Source organism: Monodon monoceros, unplaced genomic scaffold, assembly GCF_005190385.1.
Source record: "Monodon monoceros isolate NGI ecotype Baffin Bay Population unplaced genomic scaffold, NGI_Narwhal_1 Super_Scaffold_13, whole genome shotgun sequence".
In the NCBI taxonomy this organism is placed as follows: Eukaryota; Metazoa; Chordata; class Mammalia; order Artiodactyla; family Monodontidae; genus Monodon; species Monodon monoceros.
In genome coordinates, this window is record NW_021703769.1 from 17,745,230 (window position 1) to 17,753,942 (window position 8,713).

Sequence of the window (8,713 nt, forward strand, 5' to 3'; positions counted from 1 at the left end):
CCTCATTTATGTTAGAAAAAAAGAGAGGGGCCTGCATCAATAATATAGATAATTTTAATTCAAAACTGCTCTTGAATTAAATTATTTAGATATTTCTGAGGGGAAAATAATCCAGGGACCAGAACGACCTGGAAAATTACCTTCATTATTTAAGTCATTCTGGTAAATCTGGCCTAAATTACTGGGCTTCAAGAGCTTTTGAAGGAGGCATTTCAGAAAATCAAAACACTCAGAATACTTAATATTTTTTCCACTGGATTTTTTCCACAGGCCCATATGATGGAAAAGGGCAATGACTTATTTAGACAACCAAAAATAATCTTAGACCCAAGAGAGACCTCATTCTCAACGGTTCTGCAGAAACTTACAACTTACAAAAAAATATTTTGCGAGAACATTTTATCTTTTAATCCTAACAATCACTGTGGGAAACACAGACCATAATCTCCGTGTTTACATGGAGATGAGAACACAGAGATTCAGAGAGGAAAATGTTTGTTCAAGGTCACAAAACAAGTAAGTGACAAACTGGGGCTGGACCCCAGATCTTCTAACTCCACATCCAGAGCTCTTCTCTTACCAGTAAACTAAGCAACCCATATAACTGATAACTATAATCCAGAATCAGTAAGAAAAAGACAAATGAAAAACATAAAACCAGACAAAGAATATGAATAATCAAGTTACAGAAGCAAAAACCCAAATAGTCGATAAATACAGAAAGTCAACCTTGTTAGTAAACAGAGGAAGGCAAAACAATTTTGAAAAGAATAAGGGTATAATTGAATACTGATTAGATTTGTAAATTTTAAAAGTTTTGTGACATCAGTAATTGTTGAGGATGTATCAAATGTGATGTTTACATTACTGATGGGAGTATAAACTGATATCACCCCTTTAGAGGACAGTCTAGCAACACTTAGTTCACTTGAAGGTATATACGCCACGCAACCGAGCAATTCTACTCCTAAGTGTCTCACCTGGAACTATGCTCACAGCTATGCCCAGGGAGATACATTCAATGTTCATTGCTGCAATTTATATAATAGAGAAAAGTAGAAACAACCTAAATATTTCTCAGTAGAAAAATAAACTGTGATTATTCACACAATATATCAAGTGAAAAGGGTAGCTTTTATGAAAAATGGATAAATCTGAAGAACATAAAGTTGAATGGGGAAAAAAAGCAGTTTGCAATTGATATGTACAGTAGGATACCGAATGCGTAAATCTTGAAAGTACAAATAACACTAGTTTATATTGTTAATAGGTTCATACATATGAATAGAAGTCTAAACACAGGAGAGGAAATGATACAGAGGAACCTCAGAGTTCTGATTGTCTCTGAGAGGGGAGGGTTGGGGAAGAGATGAGGAGGGTAGCTATTTCTGCAATGTTCTATTTCTTTCTTTAAAATTCTGAAGCAAATATGGAAGAATATGTAAGACTCTTATACCTGGATGTATGTTTTCTTTATTTGTATGTGCACATGCGTGTTTTCGAAATATTTCTTATAAGTTAAAAGGGATGCATTTGAACCTCAGAGGGGCATCAAGATAAGAAGGGGGAGGGAAGGGTAAAGAAATTGATGATCCCTTAAGGATGGTCTTACAAGGGGCTCTCTGGTAGCCAGATCCTGATAAAGAGGTCACAGGGCAAACGAGGAAAGGGGTTAAGTAGATGACAGTAATGCAAGCTATGGTTTCCATTAAAGGAGAACGAGGGGGTGTGAAAGGATAGGAGAGGGTTGAGTGGCTTCAGAAGAAAAGCTGAAGGGGGGCTGCCTGGGGAGAGATAGGGTCTGGTTATCTGTATGCCTCTCTTAGGTTGCTATGATATGTATGAATGCCATTGTTTTTATGGAGGTCTTCACTCCCACTGAATGTGCCGGCCAGGATCTAAATGCAGTCAAGTTCGGCACTTCAGAATTGGCAAGTTACAGGCTATGCCTGAAACATTATTATCCTTTCCAATGGAATAACAACAGTAAAGTAACAGCAGGCTCAGAGAGGTTAAACGATTTGCTTGAGGTCACACAGGAGGGACCCCTGGCATCCCCACTCTGATTCCAAAGCCTTCCTTTCCCCTATACTACATGCTTCGTCTTGGGGTTCAAACAAGCCTTCTGCAAGTTGCCTACTTCCTGCAACAGATCCCAAGCAATTTCAACATGGCTGAGGATACCTTTTTGTTTTTTATTTTTCTCCCTATGGCCAGAATAAAGCATTATTTAGAAAGCATAATACATTGTTAACACCCAAGGTATGGAGTCAACAAGCTTAGATCTGGGTTTGCTTAGCAGATCTCTTAGGAAAGTAACCATGGAGTCTTCAAGGCTTGATAGTAATTGGTTTCAGCTGACCTCAGGGAGCAACCTAGTCTGGCAGGGACAGATGTCCTCTTGGTCCCCAGATGAGGACCGCCTGCTTCCCAACTGGCAAGAAGTCTCAAGCACTGAATTCTCTCCATGGTAAGAGCCCTTTTTGAAGCTGATGCTCTCTGCCTGCTGAGGAAGGCAAGCTGAGTCCCTGCTACCTGCTCAGGGCATCATGATAGTTTGATTCAAAAGTAGAAGCTGTTCTACTCCAACAATTAGAGCTGCAGATCAGCCAGTCCTCTCCTTTGCCTCGTACAGGAGCAAAATTTGCCACCCCAAAATGTCTCTATGGCATGCGGATTATGTCAAACTGAAAACAATCAAGACCGAAAACACTCGGGAAGAAACTTTTGACCCTCCCCCTAACTGCCTAAAGAACGTGGAGGGCCTGGAATAAACCTGTCACCAGAGACCTCTGCAAAGAATATCAGCTAAGTGGTGGAGGGACACATAGCAGAGCCTAGAGATCAGAGTCCCCTCTGTGTCACACTGTCTCTGCAAAGCCCAGCAAACATTTGTTTACCAAATACCTGCTTTTTCATCTCCATGTGAATTGCCTTCCTCCCCCTTGAAGTCCCAAACCACTGCCCACACCATCCTCTTTTGTCTTTGGCTGTGGATGGTACAGGTGAGGGTTTCAGCCATTTTGGTGAGTTACTCAGTTTTCCTGGGTCTCTCCCATGTACAAATGTTATCAAACTTTTCTTTGATCTCCTCCTGTTAATCTGTCTCATGTCCATTTAATTCTTCAATCAACCAGCCTCTACAACGGTAGAGGAAAATCTCTTCCTCCTGACAGCCTCTCCTGGATTTTTAGTCTTGTCTAACGAGATGGGCTCCATTTGAGCTTCAGTTCCATTTGAGCTGATTGTACCATTAGGAAGAAAATCAGGACTTAAATTAGAAAAATAACCATTCAACAGCAGCAACAAAAAAATCCTCCTGCACTTTTTATCTTGTCAAGCAGCTCAAAAACTCAACTGAGACATAAATAATCCTCCTCTTGGTATGTTTTTTCATTTTGTCTCGGCAGTTTGTGTCCAGGAATTGCAAAGAGTCAAGAACGTTGGGCGAGAAATGAAGAGCTTGGCGTCTTATTTATGTCTCTGACGTGGGCAAGAAGCTGCGTGAGCCTGGACTCATGCTAGCGATTCCCATCAGAACCACATGGAAGCAAGACGAGCAGTTCTCCAAAGCAAACAGGAGATGCCACATCAGGAAAAAGGGGAAACAGATTCTGGGCAAACAGCAGTATCTAATAGAGTGCTTCACATCTGGGAACCCCATTTTGCAGATGAGAAAGCTGAGGCTCAAACTAAGTAAACTGCCCAAGGTCATATTTTAGAAAGTAGCCAAATCCTCACCTAAATCTGGTCAAACCTACTGCCCAGAGCTGCAGCTTCTCTCTTCTGATTTAAAAAGTAATGCATGCACATATTTTTTAGAAAGTGGATAGCATTTTAGAAAATGAGAACAAAATAAAAATCACCATCATGAAGAAATAATCGCTGTCAAAATTTTGGTGTGCTTTGTTCTAGGCTCTTTTTCTACGGATCTATGGTAGATCTTTGGCATTTTATCATTCATAGTCTTCACTAATCCTCAAAGTAAACCCAAGGGCCATGGCTGTAGTAAGATCTGCCCAGGTCCTCTTTACAGACCAAACAGCTCATCCCCCAGCTGCTGTGACGTTGGCTGCTAACAGTTCACAGCTGCTCCCATCTGAGATGCTTGGGAGGTTTTGCCCCCTTTAGGGCCCCAATTGAGTTATCAAAGCTCAGCTCCCCACCCTCAAGACAGAAGAACTCTAGGGTCCCATTTATATTCAAGCTTCCTGTGGTATCAAGATGAAGCTAGATTTCAGCCTGAGAGGGCATCTTTGACTTCTTTTCCTCCCTTGTCCTGCTTTTTTCACCTCCTTCGACGCGTCCTTCAACTTATTGCTTGCACAGGAATTCTCATCTCAGGCTTTGATTGTAAGGAGCCCAACCAAAAGTAAGGATTGAGAAAATTTTAATTGTGCTAAGGCCTGGGTTCTACTCACCCACTCTTTGAAGGTGGAGTGGTCATTTAACTGCTGGCCAAGCCCAGTCAACGACCAGCATTCACGTTTCCACCTGGTTTTGCGGGTTTCTGTTCTTTTCACCCTTGCAATAACTCATATGAAGTGCCAAGAGCTGTGTTTCCTGGTTAGAAAGGCAATTACTTTATACATTTCTATAGCCGTGTATTTATAGAATCATTAAGCCTCTGAAGAAAAACATGCATTATTCAGTTAAATTTTATTGCATTTTATGGGAGGAAAATATACGCTGTAGAAGCCTTAATTTAAAGATTCATGAAGATTTTGAACTTATTGATTATCATATTGCCTCCATTCTATGATATACAATTTAATGTTTTTGAAAGTCTTAGAATCAATGAATACATTTAGTGAATGTTTTCTCTCCCATCCCACTCCCCTGAAAACTTATTAATATTTTCTTTTTATTCATCCACATGAATTCCAGAATCACCTCATTGGATTCCAACACATCGCTCACTGTCTGCTTCCCGGAATAAAATTTATAATAAAATTAACTCAAACCTATAAGTTAACTTTGGGAAAAAAAATGATATCTTTAGGGCTCCCCTGGTGGCGCAGTGGTTAAGAATCCACCTGCCGCTGCAGGGGACACGGGTTCAAGCCCTGGTCTGGGAAGATCCCACATGCCGCGGGGCAACTAAGCCCGTGCGCCACAACTACTGAGCCTGCACTCTGGAGCCCGTGAGCCACAACTACTGAAGCCCACCGACCTAGAGCCCGTGCTCCGCAACTAGAGAAGCCACCGCAATGAGAAGCCTGCGCACCGCAACGAAGAAGAGCCCCCGCTCGCTGCACCTAGAGAAAGCTGCGTGCAGCAACAAAGACCAAATGCAGCCAAAAATAAATAATAAATAAATAAATTTATTTTTAAAATGACACCTTTATAACACTGAGTGTTCTCAGTTTACGATAGGCCTCCCTATTTATTCAAGGTTTTATTTCTTTCTCCCAGTTGACCGCTGTCATTTTCTCCATGTGTATCCTATACAAACTTTATTAAAGTTAGTATTTTGTATTTGCATTGCTAATGAAATCTGAGTCATTTTCCATTATATTTTCTAACTGGTAATGTTATTATACATAAATGTTATTTTTAATATTTCTTAAACATTCAAGTACCTTGTATATCTATCTTACTGCTACTATTAGTGTTTCCGTTGATCATCTGGGGTAAGCTGTACAGATAATTGTACCACTTGCAAATAAAGATAATGTCTTCTTTTCCATTGTTAATGCATCTTATTTCTCATCCATGTCTTATTACACTGACTAGAACTTCTATAAAAATTTTAAATAGAGATCAAAGAAATCATTGGCAATGACTCTGGTATTTCACCACTAAGCATGAAATTGAGTGCTTAATATATTCTTCAGTATATTATAGCAAATGTGTCTACCCTAAGTAACTGAAGGATTTTCATCAATAATGGGTTTAAGCATTATAAAATACAACTTTAAGCATTTATTAAATCAGGCTCGAGATGACGTGTGGAATATTTTTACACTTTGGAGTAAGCTGGACCTGGTGTTGAATGTCAGCCCTAGTGCTTACTTTGGCCTTGACCAATCTAACCTCTCCCTGCTTCGATTTCTTTAATTATTAAATGATGATAATATAACTCATAAGGTTCTGTGATCACTAATCAATCTAGTTTGTATGAAGCATCTAACACACTGATGATCCCATGATAGATGTTCAATTACTCAGAATTTCCAAAGTAAATCTTCCTTGGTCCTGGCATAGCATTCATTTAATACACGAATGGATTTAATTTGCCATCAGTTTATTTAGAGTCGCTGCTTCATCTCTGTCACTGTGTGCCAAATGGAAGCATTATATTTCCTCTGTGTTTGTATCACTTAGAAGATAACAATGCCTTAAAAGTTGGAAAGAATACACTTAAATTCTTTTCTACTGATATGTAACATACATGCAGAAAATTGCATGAAGGAATGCATTCATAAATCCAGTTGGATCCAGGAGTGCCTGCTGATTTCTTTTCAATTTCTGCTCAATGTCAATGGCCCTCGTGTATTAGACACTAACAATGGGCCAGCACCGTGATAAGCATTTCATGTGTCTCATTTAACATGATGGTCACAAAAACACCGTGAGAGGAATATTACTGCCCTCATTTTATAAATGAGAAAAATGAGGCTGAAAGAGGTGAGTAGTGTGCCCAAGCTTACACAGTAACTGATAAAACAAGATAAGGCTGGATCTAAAATAAATCCTCCTATGCGTTAAGCAATGGTGACTCTGTTGAAATTAAGAAATCTCCATTTATCTAATTCTTTGTTCATTTTTGGTAATTCATATTTCCTCCCAAAATCATGCACTTCTTACATCATCTCAAGTGTATGGGACTAAAGTTGTCTGTAAGTAATATTTCCTTAGACTATATAATCTCCCCACTATCTACTTAATTCCTTTGTTAGTTCAATCCTAATTGTATGCATTTGTGCTAGCTTTCTCTTCTTCTAATTTATAATTGACGTAAGTTAATTTATTCTATTGTCATTTTGAAAAGTCAACTCCTGGGTTTATTTATCAATTTTATTTTTTCCTGTTTTCTAATTAATTTCTGATTTTATCTTTATTTCCTTCCCCCCTGACTTATTTGAATTAGTTTTGAATGTCTTTATTTTAATGCTTCATTCCTTTTATTTCTCACTTGTTTAAAGTGAAAATATTAAGACATAACTTCCCTTTGAATACAACTTTGGCCATTTTCTATGTTTTTAAATGCAGGATTCTCATATTTCTCATATTCAAATAATGCATAATTGTAGTTTTGATGTTTTCTTGGACTTAAAAGATAAGGAAAATTTTTTTCAAGGACTAATTTTATACTAATTTTAATCTTACTACAATTTAACAAGAACCATTTCTAATATTCAGATTGTCAGTTTTCTTTGTAAACTAATACAAGTTAATGATGGTAACTGCTATGAACAATGAAGAATATTTTTTCTATACATTTTCAGAACACAAAATTTAATCCAAATCAATGAAATCGAAATCAACATTATTAACCGTCCATATTCTTTTCTATTTTTTTGCCAAAGACCATGTGTTGGTTTTCTTATTTTTGTTTGGGTTTTAGTTTTTGGTTTGCTTTGGGGGTTTTGGTCTGTTTGTTTATGGCCCCAATATCTGAAGGATACAATATATACCTATCAACAGTGATTCTGGATCATGTAGAAATGGGATTACCCAGCACTCTCTGAATATCAGGGTTGTTGTGAGTTTTAAAAAGCCTTCTCAGAAACTCAGATATGATCTTTTGGACGTTTGATACCATCTTGTTGAGAATCACTGAGTTAAATAAATTAGCATCATAGCATTCTTGTGAATTTTACCTTTTATCCATGTAAAATAACTCCCTGTATCTCAATAACTACATCTGCCTTGCACCCTATATTTTTTTCCTGATATTAATATTGTCACTCCTATTCTCAGTTTTATGTTTAACATTTTTTCCTCTCTCTTTTATGTGAAGCTTTGACAAACAGCTGTAATTGGCTTCTGCTGCATTTTGAACCAGATCTGAGACAAACTGTCTTTGAATAGGGGAACATAATCTGGTTCCATTCATTGTCATAACTGATGTTTGGCTTTCACATATAAAACTGATATATTTGACTTACATCAGTCAAATCAGCTTTTGACTTCATCAGCTTTTGGTTACAAAATGCCTCCTTTACGTTGTATGGGTCTATCCTGCACCTCTTTGCCCTCATATACACCCCTTATCCTTCCCTGCTTGGCTTTGTGTCACAGAGAGGCTGACCCCTACAGGCTGCATGTCCTGGGTTCTCTGATCAGCTGGCTTCAGGCTAGGTTTGGCCAGTAGGAGACATTGGCAAAAGAAGCAGAGAGAAGCCAGGGTATTTCTCCCTCCCCTCGCTGCCTTGGCTGCATCCCTTCTGTAATTCCAACTCCTGCTGGACAGGTCCCCTGTGGTTCCATTTTCCACTCGGAGAGTACTACCTACCCCTGGGCTCAGCTACACCCCTGCCCTCCTCCATCCCTCCAGCCCAAGAGTCCCATTCTCTGTCCTCCATATACCCTCCCTTTTTATAATCGTCCTCTTTCTCTGGGCTTTTTCTCTGCATCCAGAGACAGCATCGTAATTCTGTCCTCCTCAACACTAATCCCATTGTCTGCAGTGTTGCTTCTTTTCTTTACTGCTTCTAATGCAAATGCGTGTTGTATTATATATACCATTGCATTTTCTACGTCTTTA